This window comes from Anser anser (genome assembly GCF_964211835.1).
Source record: "Anser anser genome assembly, chromosome: 1".
Classification (NCBI taxonomy): Eukaryota; Metazoa; Chordata; class Aves; order Anseriformes; family Anatidae; genus Anser; species Anser anser.
Window position 1 is genome coordinate 22,889,593 of NC_139720.1, and position 24,550 is coordinate 22,914,142.

The 24,550-nt window shown below is 37.0% G+C and overlaps 1 long non-coding RNA gene across 1 annotated transcript in view; it reads right to left on the reverse strand.

The window, feature by feature from the left end:
• The window catches only part of LOC310892152, a 72,928-nt gene that overhangs the window by 21,210 nt on the left and 27,168 nt on the right, over window positions 1-24,550 (reverse strand). The window contains exons 2-3 of the long non-coding RNA XR_014577909.1: window positions 23,584-23,653; window positions 6,899-6,973 (exon numbers count right to left, since the gene is read on the reverse strand). This is a non-coding gene — a long non-coding RNA (uncharacterized lncRNA). The remainder of the gene's footprint in view (window positions 1-6,898; window positions 6,974-23,583; window positions 23,654-24,550) is intronic.

Below are 24,550 nucleotides of genomic sequence, written 5' to 3' on the forward strand. Positions count from 1 at the left end.
TATTCAGTCTAAACTAGTTGTGTCGGCACCCTCTGCAGACACTGGAGCTTGGGCATATATATCCTAAATCACATATCTGAAGTAGATGGAATGACCTAAGTCTCTTTGTTTTCACTGATTTTAAAGGGAGACTTTGGTTGGCGTCTCATAACACAGCTACTTTAAAACAGCAATTGAAGAAGCTGGTGATATATACTCTAGTCCTGACATGGCTCTTTGATGTAGGCTTTCAGGACTGTGCCTATTTGCAAGGTGGACACAATATGACACAACACTTGCTAAGTTTCATATATATGAAAAATGAGTTCTAGATCTTACAGCTGAATCCTGCTAGCCTTAACCACTAGTTATTATCTTCACTCCCACAACTCACATACAAACACCTAATAAAATGCATAATTTGATAATTTTTAGAGTGCATAATGCTCTTGTGACAAGAATTATTGCTAAGCTCTTACACAGCTGTGGTTGTTTGGCACTCTTTCTCAATCTGCAGTGTTTTCACATGTTTTACAATATATGGCCTTTTGATGCATATTGAAGGAAGTCTGAGGAGTGAAAGTATAAAAGACTGCAGTATTTGCATCTCTTGTACCTGTCTCCAAAAAGGAAGAATATTTTGTATGCTGATCTCTATTTACAAAGGTTGCACAACTGAAACAGTCAAACATTTATATGGTGATAGGAATTGTTCTGAAATTGCAACTGAAATTATAATTCAGAAAAGCTTCATGCAGGTTTTCCTGGAATTAAGTTGTGTCCTTAACTTTGATGTCAACAGACAATGTATAATTCACTCAGGTTAAAAGAAACTCAATTTTGTATTCTTCTACTGCGTTTCAACTAATTATCTGCTTAGGAATCAAGTGCCTTACTTTGATATTTGGTAGAAAAATACCAGCACTAAGAGCTTCAGTTTATAAATGCAGATTGGCAGTAATCAAAATCTGTAAAGGGACACTTATTTTCTCAGAACCTTATTTCAATAACCTAATTCCTAATTTTTTTTCCTAAATGTAGGCAGCTGACATAACACAAACATTAATCATTGCCATTATGCTTAAACGCAAGACATAATGTTACTGAAATAACCTAATTGTTTAATGTGTGCAGTTTCCTAATCTTATATATGTATATATTTTTTTAATACAAATAAAGAAAAATTAGGAAAACACTTTTACAAACTGTTTAAGGCAAAATGTTTAAGGCACTGTACAAAATGTACAAAATGTTTTAGGCACTGTATCTTTTCAATGCCCCTCATTTCTATGTCCAGTGTTTATTTGGTTTGGTATCCCCACTTACATCATTATCCTGCTCTTGGAAATTACTTCTTTAAGAAATAATGCAACATGATCAAAGTGAATAAAAAAAAAAAAAAAAAACCACCATCACCACCACCAAAAAATTTTACACTAATACAATAGCTCCTAAAAACTTCAGAATCTTTTATGTATTGAAGTATTTATTTTAGTTCTTTATCGCTTTTTTTTTTTTTTTTTCAACTTTCAGCCTGTGTGTATATCATGGAATGATATATGTATATATATATTTTTTTTATTGATTGTTATCAATTTTATTAAGAAGACATGTAACTGCAGTTACTGCATGTAACTGCAAAAATTTGAGAGCTGGTTCAGTGTTAAGAGACTGCAAATATAGGATCAATACAACATTTTTACCAAAATGGACAGTAATTTTACAAAGAGTTACAGAACCTGAAGGTATTTTCCTTTTTTTTTTTTCTTTTTTTTTTTTTTCTGTTACAGCTTGTCATCCTCTCTGAGATGACAACAACCCACAAGCCTTTGCAGTCAAGCCAAGCTCAAACCACTCCGAATATATATGGGTTTTGTAAGACAGGATTATTAAAAATAAATGCACTTAGAGTCATAGTTTTGTATCTCCTTTACTCCAAGCCATCAACAATCTTGTTAATCAGACATTTTAAAGAATTAAGTATTGGTGCTGTTAAAAAGCATTTGTAACATGCTTCTCTCAAACCACACCATTAGGCAATTATTTCACAAAAAAATAAAAAAAAGATCTGTATATTTTCTTAAACTGTAGAAGTATAGGACTGTTTTTCTCTTGTGCTTGCTACAACAAGTCAGAAACTATGAAAGCTGTTGATTTTGTTTCTATGTGAAGCTCTTTCTCCAAGATGAACTTAATCTAAAGGGAATTCAAATAGAAACTAGCTGTACAAGTCCAAAACATTTTACCCAGAATATTCCAGCATAAGCAAAGCTAACAGCATTTTCATATTTTTAATTCAAAAATCCTCACTCACTGTGTTCACATTTATGTCTGTTCACTAACAATTTCGTATTGTTGACTATGAGACAAAAACAAAACTCAAAATTCTAAGTCCCATGAGATAGAGACATTTTTGTGGTTGTAAAGGAAAAATGCATTTTATGGGTGAAGTGGTAATATTATTACTGTTACTGTTACTGTTAATGTTACTGTTACTATTACTATTACTACTATTACTATTATTACTACTACTCTTATTTCCCTGCACAATGCAGATAATACATTTTTTTTCATGGTGATCAATTACAATTTTTATTGTTGTTGAGTGAATAATTTCACTGCTTGGGGAGATATTAAAATTGGCAGTTGCTTCTAAACATTAATTCTTTCACTTATGAGTTTCTGACACACGTAGTAATAAGTAGAATTTAATATGATAATAATGTAAATTTGATCTTTTTTTTGTAACTATTTTTATTATTTATGATAACAAGAACAGAGATAGTTTACAATATTAGTTTTCTGTGCAACTCTTCCTACTTTTTTTTTCCCTGTATCAATTATGTGAATGACATTCCATGGTTTTCTCTGAAATTTTAGTCTGTTTTTTTTTCAAACTGTTCAGGCTTAAAGTTCACTTTCCTTACTTTCCTCTGAGCTCTAGTTGAATAATTTCAGTTAGATAAACAGAGAAATTTAGACATCTTTGTATTTTTCCCTTCATGCATATCCAGGCATTATAGGTGTCCAAGGGAAATAAGCATATTTGTACCAAGAAAGAATCATAGAATGGTTTGGTTTGGAAGGGACCTTTAAAGATCATCTAGTCTACTCCCTGCCATGGGCAGGGACATCTTTCACTATAGGACACTTCCAGACATCCACAACTTCTCTGGGGAACCTGTTCCATTGTCTCACAACACTCAATTTTTTTTTTTCCTTAAGTGGAACCTAAATGTTTAAAATCATTACCCCTTCTCCTATCACTGCAGACTCTGATAAAAAGTCTCTTGTTCTGTCTGTCTTATAAGGCCCTATACGTATTGAAAGGTTGCAATAAATTCTCCCCAGAGCCTTCTCTTTTCCAAGCTTAACAAGCCCAACTCTTTTAGCCTTTCTTCACAGGAGAGGTATTGCAGCCCTAACCATTTTTTGTGGCCCTCCTCCAGACCTGCTTTAACAGGTTCATGTCTTTCTCACGTTGAGGACCCGAGAGCTGGAAGGAGTACTCCAGGTGGGTTCTCACAAGAACTGATTCTCACCTGACTCTCTTACTGACTTATGCATAGTATTAATTTAACACTTGAAAAGTTAATATTCTCTAAAGAAAGTAATTATTTCCCCCATAGTCAAGATAAAGTGATCTATTTCCCATGTAGTTTTGATTCCCTTCTAGAAATGTGAATTCTAGCTCTAAAGTATGAGGCTGTGCAGCCACAAGCAGCTATAAGGAGGACACAGCACATTAGCCCATACTTACAGGATGATCCCACACCTGCTCCCTTACCTTACTCTCATAGATTGGAAGCAAGTATTTTTTATTGGACTTTGATTGTATGAACTGGGTGACCAAGTCTGTGCCTCTAGAATGTACATTAAAACCATTCATCAAACAACTATCCTCAGTGACTGGTTATGGAGATAGTAATTAAATAACTTATCATAAATAGTCCACAATGTGCTAAAAGGACAGAAAAGAATACTACTAGGCTGAATTCTTTTTTATTACAGAAAAGTAACCAGTTCTGGTTAATAATGCCTTTTTAGAAGGTAAGTGGATTATCTAAGGTTTTGTCTTTCTTTGCTTGGTTGTGTTTTCCAATGATTAACTAGGGTACTGTTGCTTTTATTTACCTTATTCATTGAGGAATACTTGTAGAAACATCAGATGTACTATGTAAATGAATCTACTTTATAAAGGCTAATCATAAAGAAATAATGAGCCATGAGATGCCAGAAAAAAAAAAAAAAGTATAGTTTTCCTATCACTTATTTCTATTTGAAACACTTTTAATTTTTAAGCATTTTAATATGATTACACACACACACAAAAAAAGAGATTTAAATAAAATATTAATTTTTGGACCAATTGGAACTAATTTGTACTGTTAATCATTTTGTAGTAGCCTTATTTCTTCTGTGATATATATATATACAAGCAATTTATACATAAATGAGTAATTTGTTCTCCAGTACCTGTAAATGAAGTTGTCTAATATTGATGTTTGGCATTTATAGTCTTTAGACACTGTGCAGTCTACTATAGTCTTGGGTTCTAAATTATCTCTTAGTGTAGAGAATTTCATACCTCAAAGTAGGCACCTAGTATTATATATTCTCAATTAAAAAGATCCCCTTCAGCAACTAAACATCCAGTTCCAGGTCAGCAATCTCTCAAATCCACTGTTCCACTAAACTTGGAGATGAAGAGTTTGGCCCTCTTTTACTCAGCAGTCCAGAGCTCAAAGCACTTCTCCAGGAGAGAAGAAACTGTTTTCAAACTTTTGTGTTTTCTGATTTAGGATTCTGATTGGATCAAAGTGTTCAGGTTTGTTGGAATTGTAAATAAGTGTCCTAACCATTGAGGTGCTGGATAGTCTGGTATGAGTTTGTCTTGAAGTACTTTTACTGTATATAAATTATTAAATATCCACTAGCACGTCAATTGAAAGACAGGTGTCCCCACAGCATCCCAGGGGAGTAGCCTGAAGGGATGCAAGACACGGACTCCTGATGGCTCTTGAATAGCAGACATTTATTGCCCTTTTTCACTACTACATATACTTTCCCCGTAGCCCCACACCCTGTCCACGTGCCCGAATCTGTCATACAATTCATTAGAGACCCTCAGACACGCGCCTTGAGCCAGCCAGCAATTGGCCACTGCCCAAAGCTCATCTTTAACACTGTAGCCAATTTACTTTATCTCGACCTTGCTTAAGTTTTTGTTTCTACCGCTTATTTCCTCATTATCTCTAATTCAGGGATGCGTGAAACAGCGCAAAGCTCCGTGCGAATTCTTTTCCCACAGGAGCCCAATCATCAAGTCGTTGGACATTCTAGTTTGAACTCCTCTTAGAATGCAATTGACATTATTTCTCTTTGTATAAATAAATAAACTGAATTTGTAACCTGACTCTTCCATATCCCAGAAGAGAACACCAAACAGCAGGCTGTACAATCAGGTTTGCAGTTTCTCGTTTTGTCCTTCTGTCTTGTTGAATGTTTGATTATTTAATAAGGAGGAAACAGTCCCAGGTGGAACAATTACTATTCATACTAAAATAGCCAATAGTCTAGACTTAAAGATACTACTTGAGATTTTTAACTCTTTAAATTCAGTTGTTTTTATAAATCAGACAAAATAAGAAATTCATGGTCCTAAATACCATGATTTGGGCCAAATTACAATTTCCAGAGAAATAAAGTCTCAATTATAACATACAACTGAGCCAGTTGGCATGAAATGATAATGCCTGTTCTGAGAATACAAGCCGTGTTTTGCAAAATGGAAGATTCAGAAGTAGCTGGGCAACATAAAGATTGTTTAGGTTTATGTCTGCAGTATGGGATTTTACTGTCACAAAGTTGAGTGCTTATGACAACATGACATGACAACTGAAAAGTAGACAAAAGGTCATTAAGTTCTTTATCTAGACATTGCAGTGTGTGTTTTTTTTTTTTGTTCGTTTGTTTATTTGTTTCTCTTGAAGTTGAGTTACTCTGTGGCTAAAAACACACTTTGTGCTGGACAAATTAAGATATGAATAAGAAGTAAAGAAGGGCCATTGAAGGAAACCTGAAGAGCCTTAGAGGAATAGGAAACAAACTGGTGTGAAAGACCTGTAACACTCCTATAGGAATTCAGTGGGGCCATAAGGCAGACTATAGCAATAGAGAAGGAAGTAAGAAAATGGAGGCAGTAACTGATTAAAAATTACTGTTTTTTAAGACCAAGATATATATGCAACACCAATAAACAAATAAATTGAAAGTATACTTCAATAATCTCACATCCTTCAAAGACTGTGTCTATTAATTATAGATAAGAATGTGCACCTTGACTAGGTACATATTTTAGATATTCTTTTGGAGAATTTAAAAAAAAAAGACATTTTTGTAGTGAAACATATACATTCTGTACATGGAATTAAATCAAAACAGAAGCAAGCTTGAGTAAAGAGAAGGAAGTATTCAAGACTACAGTGTTAAGTATTTGAGACTGATATGTGATTTTACAAATAGGGTTAAGTGGGCTGGCAGCATTAATGGCTGTATGTATCATGCATAATTGTCTAAAGTACAAAAGTTTATCAGGCAACTGTCTAAAATGTCAAATTTTGTCTACAGGTAAAGAAAGAAATCATAGCTGTAGCATTCTGGATGACTGTTCCTAACTTCTTGGCCTCTGGTCGGAAATATGCCAGGACTACCAATTGCCCAAATAAAAGGGAATTTGCTATCAGTTTGAATTAGGGTTTATGGAAGTCAGAACCCATGTGAGAAATTGACTTTCTTGGCTTTTCTCAGAGGGAGAGACAACATGAACCACATTACATTTCTACTGTGATAGTACATGAAGAATAAACAGTTTTATTTCTGGTGTTATAATGTAAACCAGCCAGAAAAGGACACTTACTTGAGCTGAAAGAAGCAGACAGGTTTTCCGGAGGGAATTGGACAAACGAACTTACTTCAGCCACATCCAGCATTTCTGAAAATCAAATGGAAGTTTGAAAATTAATTAATAATTACAATTAATAATTTAAAAAGTAAATATTTAATCATAAGTATGTGGCCAAACTGCAGATAGCATTCCCTGAATTATCATTAGACAGACACCACAGAAACATAGGTTCAGATGCTCAACTGCTGAACTGTCGTGAGCAAGGAATGCTGATCCAGCAGTTTGCTTAGGTCACCTCACACTACCTCAGAGCTCCTTTGGCTATTTCAGGCACATATTTCAGCAACAGGCCGTGACCAGATTCCCAGTGGGCTCTCTGAATGTTTTGCTGCACAGCATTTTGGTCTGAAAGTTTAACAGGGTAACACATCAGAGGAAAAATGAAGAATACACAAAAAGAGACATTGGTATCTATCTAAAGTGATAATAATAAATTTTCAAATAATTGGTACATAATGGCTTTTTAAGTATCAGTTTCCGGCCACACACAGAAATTAAATTAAGCATCCTTTAAGCATCCCTTGATTCAGAGGAAAAATAACGATCTAACTGATCCAACCAAACTAAAACTAGGAACTAATAACTAAAAATTAAAACTTATAATTAAAAATAACAGCTGTGAGTTTATCCAATAAAAGCAAAAGACATATTGTCAAGAGCACAAAAGGGTTATATAATTAAGAAATCACATGACATTCCAAATTTATTTCTTTAATGTGTATTTTTCCAAGGAATAAATCCAAAACACCAACTTTTATTTTCTTTCAAGGATAATTTGAATATTTAATGTTTAGCCTGTTGAAAACACCAGTTTACAGTTATATTGGGATGAAATTTCTCTAGTTTTTTTTGTCGTAATTTCAGACTTTTAGTGACCAATTTTTACAGATCAGTGCTTACACAAAGCCAAGGACTTTTCAGCTTCTCATGCTGTCCTGTCAGTGAGGAGGCTGGGGTGTACAAGAGGATGGGAGGGGACACAGTGAGGACAGCTGACCCGAAGTGACCAAAGGGATATTTCATACCATATGGTGTCATGCTCAACCATAAAGCTGGTGGTGAGCAATTTTGTTGTTCATCACTGCTTTTTTTTTTTTTTTTTTCTTATTACACTGTCCTTCTTTCCCCTGATGCGTTCTCACATGTATAACTCTTTTGATTCTCTGTCCCATCCCACTGCACCACGGAAGTGAGCAAATGGCTGTGTGGTACTCTAGCTGCCTGCTGGGTTAAACCATGACACTTATCAAGACAGCTTGGGGAAAAATGGAACTGGCCAACTGCAACAACATCAAATGCATAAATCACATTGTCTTGCCACTGCAAAGTCTGTATCCACCACATCAGTAACCATGGAGCATATGCCTTCCAGTAAGTTGCAAGGAAACAGGATTATTTATGTAAGGAGCAGCATACTGCTTTCATACCTGCTTTCAGCCTGCATGCCTTTTTTTCTCACCTCTGAGTAATATAATTGATCCTACTGAAATCAGTGAATAATACGCCACTATCAATTCTTTAAATTTATGTTTCTGCATTAGATGCTTCCAGAGGCTTGAATGGTGTCATTTTATTGGCATACGTATGTATCTAGACTGTTCCATTCTTAATTCCCATTATAGGAGTATTTTGGAATTACATAAACAAATTTATACTAGGGAGGAATAACCTAAAACTGAGCAATTGGGTGAAAGGTGTCTTGTAGTACCTTGTTAAGACCGAATATTTGGTAAAATATTGTAGTATAGTAGAGTTACTCTAACAAGTGATTGTGTCATTTCACTCATAGTTCTAACAGGACATCTATTTTTTTAAAAATAAATATTTTTTTTCATTCTCAAGTTAAAATGGAATTACATATTCAAGCATTTTGCATGTACCTCACAGCCAGGTAAAATCACATAAACAATTTTCAATACTGAAGGTGATTTCTCAGTATTCCACAAATACATCTTAGTCCCTTTCACACTCAAGGCCTGAAAGGTCTTGAAACAATTCAGCATAAGTTGCCTTCGAAACATATTTTAAGGTGATTTTTACAGATGTTTGAAACATATCTGGAGATATTAACATACAGTTTTATGGGGACTCACTGATAGTTGCTGAAGAGCCAAACAAAATACATAAGGAAGTATGTTAGCACAGACCAAGGCAGAGCTAAAAAGAGCAGTTTGACCTAACGCTAAAGAACTTGGTTTGTGTGTTGGCTAATATGGTGGTGTGATACTCTGTGGCACTCCTCCCATTAGGATAAACAAGAAATGGGTTATATTAACTTTGGAAAAGCACCATGAACCACCTTCAGTGCTCAAGCTACTTCATTCAGAGGCACCTAGAGTATATCTAAAAACAAACAAACAAAACAACAACAAAAATAAACCAAAGTGCAACAAAAATAAACCAAAGTGCAGACATTTGCAATCTCTTCTTTTTTTTTTTTTTTTTTTTTTTTTTCATTCACTGTCATGGAAACATTTATTCTCCAGGTGCATGAGACCAAACTACACCGTCACTTTCCTTGGCATTTTTCCATATTTATTTTGGGGCTGGGTAGCATGTGTCTTTCTCACATAACTGGTACTACAAACTGCTACATAAATTTCTTGGCAGGCTGCTATACAATGAAAATACTGTATCTTGTCTTTCAGTAGCCAAACCAAAGCTTTTGAATGCCAAAATCCAAGTAGAATGTAGTACAGAGTCATTATTAGAACTGAGACTTGTGCCAGTGGTACTTACAGAGTACACCCTGCACCAAGTCTATACACAGATTTGTGTTTCCATGTTATATACCATAAGCCTAAAGCCTGTTGAGATCCACTGATCAGTATTTGCCAGTATAAGTCTTCCCATCTGTATTTGGCAAGGACATTGAACTCATCTTTGAACATGGACATTGCTTTAGGTTATCCATGCTTATAGCACTTGCTGTCTAATGTGCAAGCACATCACACCATGTATATTCAAACCATGTAAATTACACAAAACAAACAAATAAAACATACACATACAAAACAAGCATACAGCAGCAACAAAAAACAATGCACAGAAACATGAGTGCTGTCTGCCTCAGTGACATTTCTTCCTGAAAGAAAACTGGAGACTGTGGCTGATCTGGCCTGGCTTACTGCCTATTTTTGTGAAAAGCTTAATTGGAAGGGATATGACTTTGAAAGCCGTAAAGATTTGGAGGTCTTGTCTACAGACAAGATTGATTATTCCCTGGTCTGTAGCTATAACTGCTGCCATCTTCCAAGGGACTTAGACAAAGAGTTTTGTGTTTTGAATGTGAATATAACAGCAACAGGACATATACTAACAGGCAACTGGATCCACAGGAAAGCACAGAGCCCCCTTATTAAGAGATGGATATGTATACCATATCACCTAGCATTAGAGACATTAGCTGTCCAAGTTGAGCTTTTATCTATGCTCAGTGGCAAAAATCCTAACAGATTCTTTTTGTCAATAAAGATATACCATAGAACTGAGCAATCTATGTCTCTCTGTGGACAATTCAAGAATGGCTTTGAGGCAGGAGCTAGCTACATCATGTGGTCAGGTGTATATCTGCAGCGGTCCCTGGATTGATGGGCAACCCCAGTCTCTCACTGTGGGAGAAAATTAGCCACAAAAATCTGATGAGGCTGACATTGTCTGCAGAAATGTAAAAAGATCTCCATAGACATATTGTCGAGTCCCACAGTTGGGACACGTATGAACTAGACTGATAGTTCCTGATCCTTGACTTTTGGGGAAGTGGTATATATCTTAAGGGTCTAAGAATACAGCTAGAAAAGTTGGGAAAGTTGACCATACTGAAAGATATTTTATTTTTTTAGTGCTGGAAGATATATTTTTTCCTTAACGTATGATAAATATAGGGACAGAGAGGTCTCCAACATTTTAATGACGATACATTCATTGGTATATTACTTTTTTAATGTAAATACTTTCATTATCCCACTATTTCCTTGTGATCTCTTAACCATCTTCCTCTGATTATGCAGAATTTTACAAAGATGTAGGGTATATTTTGCCCCGAATACCAGGGTCTCAGCTTGTAGGTGCTACTGAGATACAAATACATTCCAACAGAGTTATTAACATTTTTATACTTTGCCCAAGATCTTTCATTGACCCACCTAGTGACACATGGAGTAGCACAACAGCTTAAAGTGATGTTTATACAAGACATTAGCGATCCCATTAACATAATCACTGCAGCCACTTTTCTCTGCAGCAGCTGTGCCATCACAGAGTCTCTTCATTTATATAGATTGTAGCAGTAACAATAGGTAAATGCTGACAAGGAGAAAAGGAGATGCATGAAGAATGATGAACCTCTGAGGTTATAGGAAAGTGGCTAGCTGCTTAACAGGAAATTTGGATACCAAATTGAAAGTAAAGTTTAATTTCTGCCTCTTATCTAGTAAAGCATCGCAATCAAATGTTTGTTTTATAACTTGTTCTTATCTGATTTGGGGGGGGGGGTTGAATGTTTTCTGTTGACTGACATTTCTTCTTTCTTCTAATATTGATGTGGATGTTATCACCTATACAAACTGTTATGTGAATGTGTTCAAAGCCTGTAATAATGAAGTATGTTTGTACAATGTATCAGCAATAACAACAGTAAACCTCTGGATTTTATATGTAAATTTTGACCTTAAGCTAATGTCATTTGCTGGCAGTCTGGTTTCTTTTTTTTTTTTTTTTTTTAAATGAAAATGCTTCAGCCATTTCTCCTGAGCTTTTACTTCCTAATGTTGTCAGAGGGCATATTCAAGACAGGTACAGGGACATAACTCTTGCACTAGGGAAGGATGAAGTATATCCACCTTTTCACAAGGTCCAGCCTCTCCTCATTACGTGAGGACATTGATTGCTCTAGGGAACCTGCTTTGGCAGGGAGGTTGGACCCGATGATCTCTTGAGGTCCCTTCCAACCCTTACAATTCTGTGATTCTGTGATTGATTAGGTTAGATTGTCCACTTCTTCCCTACCAGCCACAGGTGGAATACAACTATCTGGTAACCACTTCCCAGGATAATATTTTACCATGCCAATGGTTTGACACAGGGCTTATGTGGTGGGATGAAGTGGAATCATGACTCTCATCATAGTCAGCAGGAGTTTTGCCATTTTTCTGACTAGACAAAAGATTTCATCAAAAGATTATCAGGGATTTTTTTTTCTGATGTCTTTTTATTTTAAACAACAATATAACTTGATTCTATACTTCTTTCTGTGTGAAGACCTTACACATTTTATTAGACATAGTAGAACTGTTGTGGTTTAACCCCAGTAAGCAGCTCCAGTACCACACAGCTGCTTGGTTACATTTCCCCAGTGGGATGATGGAGAATGTGAAAGTTGAAAGAGAGAAAACTCATGGATTGTGATAAGGACAATTTATCAGTTAAAGCAAAAGCTGCCTGTGCAAGCAAAGCAAATAAGCAGTTCATTCACCACTTCCCCTCCCTGGCAGATGTTTTGCCACTTCCAGGAAAGCAGAGCTTCATGTTGCATAATGGTTACTTAGGAAGACAAACAAAAGAGTTGGACACGATGACCCTTGTGGGTCCCTTCCAACTCAGGATATTCCATAATTCTATGAACGCTGAACGTTTCCCCTTCTTTTTCCCAGCTTGTATTGCTGAGCATGATGTCATATGGTATGGAATATCTCTTTGCTCAGTTTGGGTCAGTTGTCCTTGCTGTGTCGCCTCCCAGCAACCTGTGCATACCCAGCCTCCTCACTGTCAGGGCAGCATAAGAAATGACCCTGACTCTGTGTAAGCACTGGTCAGTAAGAACTCAAACATCGTATGTTATCAGCACTATTTTCAAGGCAAATTCAAAACATAGCACCATACAAGCTACTGTGAAGAAAATTAACAGTATCCCAGCCAAAACGAGCACAAGAACAAAATAAACAAGTTTTAATAGGTACTGCCTTCAGGAGTAATGGCAGAGGCTGTGGGATCAGCTTTGCTGAAAAGGACCTCAGTATGCTGGTGGGCAGTAAGATGAGCATGAGCCTCTGCTGCCTTGCCAGCCAAGCTGGCCAATAGCTCCAGCGTTAGCAGGAGTGCAGCAGAGGAATGGATTATCCTGCTTTACTGAGAATTGGATTTTTTGTCTGAAGAACAAAAAGCTTAAGGGGAGAGTAAATAACAGTGTTCTTTTATCTACACATAGGTAACTAAAGAGATGCTAGAGATGCAGAGAAAGCTAGGCTTTCTACTGAGGTAGCCAGTGAAAGAAAGTCAGTAGACACAAAGTGAAACAGGAGAGTTTCCAACTATACAATTTGGTGGGGGGGAAGAAAAAAAATTCTCACCATCAGAACAATTAAGCATTTGAATAAGCTGCCCAGAGAAGATGTGATGTTTGAATTCTTATCTCTGCTGAAAAAAATACCTAAATATCTTATCTGATTACAGTGTTTGAACTCTGTTTTGGACAGGAAGGTGGACTGGATAACCTCCCGAGGTCCATCCTGGTGTGAATGATTCAGTGTTTCTACATTTTTTACAGCTGTTCAATAAGGCTGATTTGACTCAATAGCATGAAATGTCAGGAAGCACTGGTGCTCTGAATGATTATCAAAATATAAGCCGAAGGAAATCAATGGAAGTCATACGCATATATCTTCAGGAATAGCTGGTCCTAATAAAACAGCATTTATCAATAAACCCCAGGCAACATAGCATTTTTTAATATAGATGTTTTATCTATTCTGTCACCTTAGTGTGAAATGTTTCAATTCAACTAGAATCCAGAATTTGATTTTCATTTTCCTATTCTCACAAAGATTATATATGACTTCCTTCAAATTTAAAATGGTTTCTTATGGTCTATTTAGATGTAAGGAGACTCATTCTTGACACCACAGAAACTAAATTAAATTTATGTTGTCAGTAATCTTTGAAGTGTCAGTTTTACTAATACCTCCATATATTTGCAGAATAAGTTTTTTGATTAATTTTTGAATCCTCAGTAAACCTGTATCAATGCCAAATGCTACTTTGATTTCATACCTATCTATACTCTTATGATATTAACATAAATACCTAAAATACATACATTGCATGACTGAAAAGCAGCCTTTTGTTCTTTTATGGAGTTCATTGAGTCACATTAACTCACATTTGTGCCAATAGTGTAATGGTCATGCAAGCAAATATCATTATCAGGGCCCTGACTGAGGGCCCGTTTGTGACAGTCCCTGCTCAACCCACCCTGGGGTGTTTCCCAGCCAGGGCCATCAGTCCCTGCCACAGTGATGCTGTAGGAGTGCCAGTCTCCAGCCCCATCCCTGGCCTCATCTAATTTTGTCACAATTTGGTTTCCTGGATGACCTCTGGACCTGGCTCATCTCCTGCCGTATCTGGGACTGTTGATACACCCAGTTCTGTCCATCATGTCCAGACCCCATGGGACTGTGCCCTTTGGTGAGGGCACGGCCTGTGCTTGGCTCTGGGCTGCCTGTTCCTTGTGTTGCTGCTGGCCCTTGCAACTTCCCAACAACTAAATGATTAATAGTGTTTAAGGTTATATCCTGGCAGGAGGCTAAAAATCCCAAGAGGTCAGTTTTTAATAGTCAGCACAGTTCAGCTGATTCAGGGATAAATAAATAAAAATTTATCACGTCTGATGTGACAGGTTTTCTTCTTCTTCTTTTTTTTTTTTTTTTTTCTCTCTTATTGGAGAGCCAGTCTGATATTCCTGGCACTAGCCAGAACTGGATATCTAAGAAAAAGTGTAGTACCAGGCTGTTAAATGAAGTGAAGAGCATGATAAGCATAGTAACCTCCTCCAGCCACTCCAGCCCTGGACTGCTCCTGTCCTCAGCCCCGTGTCTGGGGACCCAGTTGGGGGGTGCAGCTGCTGCTTTCCCCTTTGCAGATTCAACTGGTAAATCTGAGCACATATCCCAGAGACATACGAATACACACAAAGACAGGACATGACCCATCACAGTCTGCCCTGACAAGGGCTGCCTTCAACAACACTTACACACACAAGACTCATATTAAAACATACAAGGTCAGCTAAGACCCTTTCCTCCATTCCGGCTGGTAAAGATAGAAATTCACTAGTAAAGCCCATACACAGCACTCTGCAGATTCACACCCACCCACACATTCGTGGATGCTTTGTGTACCCAGCACAGCCTTTATGTCTGTCCAGCAACCCTGTCCAGATCCTGGACCTCATACACACTGTGCAGGTAGCCTACTCACTGGCTAATCCAAGCTGAAGTTCACTGCAAACACACAAGTACTCACGCACTCGTCCCTCATGCACACCACATTCACAAGCTCCCTGGGTATACCAGCACAGTACCAGGACACAAGGCCTCCACTACTCGCTGGCTGGTTCAGCTTAAATTTTGCTAGCAAACAGACATGCAAACCACACACACTTGGCCCAACGCCAGCAGCCAGCACCAAGCTCATGGGCTGAGACCCACAGCCCTGCTCCAGTCACCAGTACGGAGTAGAAGACCCCACTCACTCTGGTAGCTGGCACCACTGGGGGTGCCCATACTTCTGGTCTGATTCCAGCAACTGGCACCCAGTTCACTCACACACACAGGTCTCACCAGTAACTGAGGTGCACACCCACAACTCACTTTAGTAGCTGGCACCACAGTATGTGGGACTCCTACACCCTGGCCTAACTCCAGTAGCTGGCACTAAATTCCACTGACACTGGTCCCCCATTTGCTGGCACTTAATCCTTTAGTGTAGCATACACACATATATACAAGCCCACAGTCACAACAGTTCCACCCCCACCAGTTCCCCTTGCTTTGAGAACACACGCTGCTCCTGCCCCAGTGGCTAGTAGTAGGGAACTCCGCTCACTCTACTAGCTGACACTGAGAGCCCTCCAGGTGCTCCAGTAGCAGGCACCACAGGTTCAAAGTCTGTAGGACCCTTTCAGATCCAGATGGCTATGACCCTTGCAACTACCAGCTCTGGGATCCCCATTTGCTCCAGTAGCTGTCACCACAGGCCTGGGCTGCGAGCTCCCCTGGCTTGACTCCATTAGCTGGCACTGATGTTTACTCACACACACAGGTCCCCCCAGTATCTGGCACATAGCCATTGCAGCACACATGCACATGGGAGAGCGAGTATGAGTACACACAGAGAATGTCAGGAAAATACAGAATGAGAAAACATACAAGGACTGGACAGACTGCAGTATTCATGCACAGGGCTTGGCTAGTCCCATTTTACACACAGCAGGCCCTTTTATACCCTTTTCTACCTATCCCTCACCTCTTTATACTTCCTGCCCCCCCCTTTCCCCTGTACCCTCCATGGCTTTACAAAGCTGTGCAGTTTCTGCACCCTGCCAGTCCAGGGCTCCTTGGTTCACAATCTTTTCAGCTTAATCAGCTGGTTCATCCTTCCTGGAAGTGACACCTGTAGCTTGTTAGCCCACCAATTAGTGTGACTGGGACATTTGTTTCTTGTTATTTTCTTCATTTTGGCTTTGTCCGGCCTGTGTTTCAGGATTTTGCTTATTGTTCTCCCTTCTTTCTATCATCTTGATCCAGAGATCCTCACTTAGACAATCTTGCTTGAATTAACATTCCCACATTCCATATTTTTCCTTATAAATGAGTACAACTGACCAGGACATTCTGTTCATTGCCTCCCAACTTAGCAGTCCTCCATCAGATAACCCAGTTTGAATAAACTTCCCCACATTCTCACACGCCCTCATCAAGTAGTGTGACTGAACAGACTTGGTTCCTATTGCTTCCTCCCTTTCTTGCACTCGAAAAGATCCTAGACCAAATACCCTTAAAGGAGCAAACGCTTTCCTTCTATGTACTTTTACACAGGCAAGCAGAGTGTGACACTTCTGGTACATCTTTCATACAAAATTTGTGTCTGAAAATAGTGGAGACAAAGGTTTCTCTGAACCTTTTCCATGAATTTGTCCAATCAGTTTTTGAACCCATGTAAAGTTTTCATGTCCAAGCCATCATGACATAATGAATTACAGAACTGAAGAATGTGCACCTTTTGTTTTCAACCTGTCACTGAAAAATATGATTTGATTCCTGCATTCTCTTTGAGAAGGAGGGAATAATTAATATCTTTTCTGTGCAACACAGACTTTGATATATCTCTTTTGTGATAAAACAAGGACAAAGAATCAAGAGTCCATGTAACTTCTATTTGTGTGGAATTTGCTCAACAGCTCTAGTCACCTCAGCTACTCCCAGTTAAAGGCCTCTACAGTTATACCTTTCTAATAATATTCTTAACTGTTAGAGATTAGTCAGAACTGGACCCAATATTTAAACTGTAATTATGTACTGGTATAATGAAGTTTTATGTTTTGTTCTCTGATGTTCTTGTCTTGTGTTTTGATTTGAAGACAAGGTTGAGGATTTTACCCCCATAGAAAGAGTAGTTGGAAACTGTGACTGCCCTGGCCCTCTGCTGAGTTTTCTCATTGCTCTGGAAGTTCTGTAAATCCCTGTCTGTAGGAATTATCTCACACGATTCAATGCAGTTAAATATTTAGCATCTCAGATAAGACACTTTTCCAGGTTGATTGTACAATGAAGAAAAGCAGGCACCTTCTGTCAGCTGCTAAACCCAGGAAACATATTCTGTATGGGTCTCTTTACTCCATTTTTTTGTAGAAAGATCAGGATAGACAATTTAGATTATATGACTAATTTTTAGACAGTTGAATTTAGGTGAGAGCAATCCCAATAGTCATATGTTTTTTTCTATACAGATTCCTAAGGGTACAAATCTATGCTTATGGGCATGGTGAAAGATTTCATAGACAGCTTTATTTAGTTTTGAAAGGTTGGTATGCTGTACTTACTTTAAAAGACAACAACAACCCCATGCAATGCTACAGGCTTGAGGCAGAGATGCTTGAAATCTGTGAAGAGGAAAAAGATCTGGGAGGTCTGATTGATGCTCACCTGAACGTGAGCCGGCAGGAGGTGTGCCCAGGTGGTCAGGAAAGCTAACGGCATCCTGGCTTGTACCAGGAATAGTGTAGCCAGGAGGACCAGGAAGCTGATCATCACCCTGTACTCTGCTGTGGCGAGGTCACAATTCGAGTCCTGTGTTCAGCTTTGGGCCCCTCACTACAAGAAGGACACTGAGGCCCTGGAATGTGTCCAGAGAAGGGCAACGTAGCTGGTGAAGGGCCTGAAACACAAGTCCTGTGAGGAGCGGCTGAGGGAACTGGGGTTGTTTACTCTGGAGAAGAGGAGGCTCAGGGGAGACCTTATGGCTATCTACAACTACCTGAAAGGAAGATATTGGGAGCTTGGGGTCAGCCTCTTCTCGCAGATAACTAGTGATAGGACTAGAGCGAATGGCCTTGAGTTGTACCAGGGGAGGTTCAGGTTGGAAATGAGGAGACATTTCTTCTCAGAAAGAGTAGTCAGGCATTAGAACGGGTTGCCCAGGGAGCTGGTGGAGTCACCGTCCCTGGGGGTGTTTAAGGAAAGGTTGGGCATGGTGCTTAGGGATGTGGGTGACATTGGTAGTAGGGTGATGGTTGGACCAGATGATCTTGGAGGTCTTTTCCAACCCTAACGATTCTATGAGTCAATGAAAAAAAATGCACTTTTTTCCGTCTAAGTTTTCTCCTATTGATGTTCAATTTTTTCTTATATCTACATAATCTTTCTCCTACCTAACATGTAAGTTATAGGCTGCTAAGGGACTGATTTCTTTGTTTCCTTTTTTGTTTGCTTTGTACAGAATAGTGTATTATAAATTGATTGAGAACAAGTAAGAATCTGGGCATCCAATCTACCCTTCAGTAAATCTTGGAAATATTTTACTAAAAGGTTGTAACTGAACAGAGAATATCAAAGAGCCCTAAAATACCTACAGTCTTCTTCAGACTGATGAGTAAATTGAATGCTAGAGTATACATCTTGTGCAAGACCTCTGATGCTTCATCTGCAGGGTGAAAACTTTGCCTTGCAAAGGCACATTTTAGCTCAGTGCAAAGTCCATGCCACTGGATGGACAAAAGTATGTAACTCTGCATGGAACTTGAGCACATTCCTAAAGGCTGAGATACAGCAGGCACATTTCTTAAAAGTATAAGAATTGAATCATACTAATCTTTTCAACATTTCTTATTGTACAGTAAACAAACAAACAACAACAACAAAAACAGTTTGTTTATGGCAGTAACTGCTTCCTGGATGTATGTAATTCTTCATATATATTATACTGAGATCCTAGCCACCTAATTCAGTGCTTATTATTCTAAAGCCTAGGCCATTTAGTACATCCAGCCTTAAATCTCAAAAGGCTTTTGAATATAGAAGAATTTCTAAAGTAGAGTAATACAAATATTACCACAAAGGAACATTCAGTATCCTTATTATTAAAGAAAAGATGGTTCAAAATACCTTAAGAATATCTTAATCCTCAAGAGGTCCAATTATGTTTGCAATAATTGCAATGTCAAAAAAAACAACAACAAAAAAACTTTTTGAAAGCAATCCTGATGAACATGTATCCCATTTCAGTATGTTTGCATTGTTTTATTTCTAAAGTAATATAAGGTATTATAATGAAAGAATTTAAATGTAGGGAGATATCTAAAGAACTCAGCTGTCATTTGGAAATACATGAAGTCAGTTGCGTTATTACAGCGGAAGGAAATGGAGATCACGTCAGTGCTTGTTAGGGTCAAAATTAGCTTCATCACAGAACTGTTCCTATATTTTGATTACTTGCAAGATACAACTTCTTTGAGGTTCTTCCTCTCCCTTTCCAACTTCCTTTCTAGTTGTTTTTTGTTATCATCCTTTAGAGTAATTTTTCTTTTATTGACAAAACATACTAGTGAATAATATGTCATAATTCTTACCTTTCTATCTTTGTAAATAGATGTGTTAAACCAATTTAATAAGAATAATACCTTAAAGTTCGTCCTTAAACCAAATACCATCCAGTGCTTTGATAAGTTCAGAATTATGTCTCTTTTTACAGTTCTCATATAATATAATGCATCATCAGGGCATCTGTGCCTCTTCACCACTTGCAGCTGCTCCAGCAGTCTGCAAAGGTTCTTGTGACAAAGCATAATTTTGTGTATTTTTGAGTCTAGCTTAGAGACAGAAATCTGTGCTCTGAAAACCTATGTCTCTTAAAATGTCTTTCATTATCCATTTCCAGCATTACCTACTTCTTCATCATTGACCCGAATTCCTCTCCATCTAAGCAGTAGCTACCTACACAAATGGTTTGTTGTTTACAATGATATCACTCTTCCTGAATCACTGTCTAGAAAGCCTTTGTGCTGCAAAGGTTGCTGATGCTCATAACTGTTCTTCATTTACCTCAGCTGTGTCATGAATGTCTCAGATTAAGCCTAAGGAGCTAACTTTTTGCTTTGAGCTTTTTTACTCATTGTATTTTATTCATTTTTAACATCTTTCTTTTTCACATTTCAGTTTCCTATTTCCATATGTTTTCCCAGTAGTGGAATGACCATTTTGAAGTGCTACCTTCTTAGATCCATTTAGCTAATGATGTATAAACATGAAGAAAAAAAATGAATTTGTCCTTTCACATTATAATTAGGAAAGAAAAGCTGGACTTTTCATTTTTTCTATAGATAACATCAGACCATTCTAAAAGAGATGGCACAGCAGTCTGATTAGAGTTATTACTTCCTTTAAACTGATTTGTATTGTGATATACTGGTAGCCTTTGCTGTTAGCATCACTCCTTATTCTCAGGAGATGTCCAAAGGGCACCCTTCGGATTTTCATGTTTCAAGATGATGGAAATCTATTTTCAGCTTCCAAAGTCAGAGCTGCTTGTGCAAAAGCTCTTTTAACTCCTTTAATGAGAGATGTCAAAATGAAAGGATATATGTGGTGCTCACATCTGATAAAGGTTTGACATCCCTGACACAGAAGTTTTAAAACACCTTTAGAAAACAGACAGGGAAAAAATTGTTAAACCGAAGATAGCATATCAGAGACCAATTAAAAACTTAGATAGAAAAAGAAATCCATCTGCTTGTACAGAAAACATATATGCAGAGACATATTTACTGATTTTTATTTATGAAATGTATTTTTATTAAAGAGGAAATTTGATTTAAATCAGAATGTTATGTTTGTAATAGCTATACATTGTATAATATTACAAAAGTATAACATTCAGAAATATGAAAAATCATTTGATCAGATTTAAGGATAGAAGCACACCTTGCCAATCTTCTAAATGGTGGTTTGCAGATTTACAAACAAGAAGTCAAGCATTCTGAGTAGGAAAGCGGAGAATCACAATTAAATAATACTAAATATGAGAATTTTCAAAACATAATACCAAATGAGGTTTCACTTTTGTTGTTTGAATCTTTTTTTTTTTTCTTTTTTTTTCTTTTTACTTCGAGATTTACCTATTAGAGTAAGTGATCTACAGTGGATTTGGCCTGGGAAGAGTACAGACATGCTCTGTCTGAATGTGCAGGGATGGGATCAGGAAATCCAAGGCACAGATGGAACTGAGCTTGGCAAGGGATGCAAAAAATAACAAGGGATTCTGTAGGTACATTGGCCAGAAAAGAAAGGACAAGGAGAGTGTACCCCCTTTGATAAATGAGAAAGGAGAACTGGAAACAAGCCATTCTATGACTCTATGATTTTAATTGTATAAATTTTCAAGACCTTCAGTTTCTTTCATGCCTGCATATATTATTTCTTCCATAAAGCTTGATTCAAGCTTTACTTGAAAGCAAGGAGTTTTTCATCAGCTTTTGTGCACTGTGATCATTCAGATGTGATGCTAAAATCAGTGGAGCATATTTGGATTAATGTTGACTGTGTAATAGGTGGGTTGCCTATATATGGCTTTTTAAGGTAAAAACAGTGAAATAGATTTCTTTGAACCTGTAAATTCAGTAGTCCATTAATGTGGAATATTTTCAGAAATATGTGATCTCATAATGTTCCATGTGAGTACACTCATTAGTCACACATATTGACTTAATAATCCAGACGAACTGTTTTCAAGGGTTGAGTTATCTGTGAACTATTTGCATACTGTTTAACTTGACTGTGTGTTAGTGAATGGCTTTGTAATAGTTTCTGCTTTCCTAGAGAATAAATGAACATTTTAAAATAACAATACATTTAAGAGGATAAACAAAGCAGCAGAAATTCTTCACCATAACATAAAGCTGAAAGTGTTCTCGTGATCTTTATTTCTTTTCAACCACCATACGTTCAAACATTCAATAAGATCAGAGCGAATGCCTTTAATAACAGTCAATAAAATGTAATGAATTTTTAATGTACTAATTTTGTTCCCTCCCCCCATTTGACTATTTTAGTACATTTCTTCTAGTATGCTGAAAAATTGTATTTTTTTTCATTAATTCTTTGTAAATTGTCCTTTTTGTTGTATAGGTCTTCCAATGTACTTCATTAGACTAGACTACAGAAGTGTTTTAAACACAAGGCAGACAGAAACATCATTATTATAATCTACTGAAAAAAAAACAAACATATTTGCCAATTTTGCTACTTAAAAATCAGATTTATTTTTTTTTCTGAAATAGTCTATGTACTTACATTGAGTGTCATAAAGTTTAGCTAAAAAAAGATAGGAAAACAGCACAAATGTGTTAGTTTCTAATCTAGCCATTTTTAAAGTGAGACTTTTTAATTATCTATTTTAAAACAAACATTTTTTAACGTTTTTGTCAAAACAATTTATTTTTAAGGGAGATTACCAACAATATGGAATGTCTTCTTTAACCCCACATATTTCTAATTAAGCAGCAAACAAGTTATAACAAGTTACTTACAGATGTAAGAACAGTGATACACGTATATTGGGTATAGTTTGTACTCAGATAAACCCATACAGTTCAGATCTGTCATCTTTTTCCAAGCATAAATCATTGAAGATAAATGCCCATATTTTCTGCTTGGAGCTGGGTCTATTACATTACATTTCCTTCTCAGTCAACGTGTCTTTCATCTTCCTTTCACACAGGTCTCTCAAGTGAGTATAAAATGCTACTGATATTATAGTATCTGCATTATACACTGAGCAAGTAATAAAACATTTCTATATTTTTCAGCTGCCACTACAAAAGCAAAACTACACAGGAAAATGTACTTCAGTAACCTGCATGTCTCAAAAAATTAAAATATACAAAATACACTAGAGGATCAGAACAGTCAAGCTGCATAAATGTTATCCTTCATAATCTAGATCTGTAAATGCTGGTGATCTTCCAAAAAAAATAATTTTGTGCCAGAATACTTGGGGATAAAAAAAGAAAGCTATATAACAGTTCTTTTATGGCACCAAGGGGAGCTTCAGACCTTGATTGCAAGGCTCATTTTTGTGTGTATAGGTCCATATGTCATTGCCTTATATTCAACATGAGCTCTATCAATTCAGCCATCACTTATCATGAACAGACATGCACAGAAACTCTTTTTCTTGGTGATGATTCATTTGTGCAATCTCACACAGCCATTTTATTTCCTGCTAACAATTTTGTCATGTTTGCTCTTAGGTGAACTGTGTTCATGGACTTTTTTTCATCTTTTTTGGTTTAGTACTTTGTTACTTACAGTTTGAAAAGTGAGTTCATGGCATAGTTCGTTCCAGCAGAGCAGTTTCCTACTGTAGTGTGAGGGTATTCTAGGAAATAGAGATCAATGATTTCACTTATCTCCAGAAGAAATAAATAAGATTACCAAAAATTAGATTAAACTGGACTCGGGTAAATAAATTAAATTTTCCCTCCTGAAAATGAGGGTTCATGACTACATAAGTAGCAGAAGGGCTGTGCTACACTTATTTGGTGGAATTATTTTAAGTCAGGGTTTTAATTTGATAAAATAAAAACATTTATTGACCAGAGTTCAAAAATAGAATTTGCATGGTAATTATTGTATTATATGTCTTCAGATGTTGGTAAGAACATCTCTCTTCAAATTGGAAACTGAAGACACAGTTTATGGTTGTATATTCAAACTGAGCAATAGAATGTTATGTGAATGAATAGAGTGTGTGATTTTAAAGTAGTACATGTCCTGTCCTGTAAACAGTATAAATTTAAATGTATAGGAATAACTACGGTGCAGTTAAAGTGATTGGAACCGAAACAAATCTTTTAAAGTATGCAATGCCACCAACAGAATACAGGTTCTAAAACAGTATTCTGTGTCTAAAATAGTATGATAGGAAAGGGGGAAATTATGTCACTAGGTTAGTGAAGTCTTAGATATTCTGTTTCTGCTGCTTTTACCGAAGTTTTCACTAACAAATAACGAGGCATCATTTTTGTACTGTTGCACATCTGTCTACCAATTAAGTATAATTGTCTGAATTGACTGTACATCCTGAATGATCCAAAACAACATTTAACAGGTCAAATGGGGATGAAAGGATTTCTTATAGCATAGCATCAACAATTTGCTATAGTGTCCAGATAACCCAGTGGTGGCATTCCAAGACCTCTTCCAAAAATAAATAAATAAATAATTAAATTAAATGATGAACTTTCTATCTGGAAATCAAGGAAATTCAGTAACA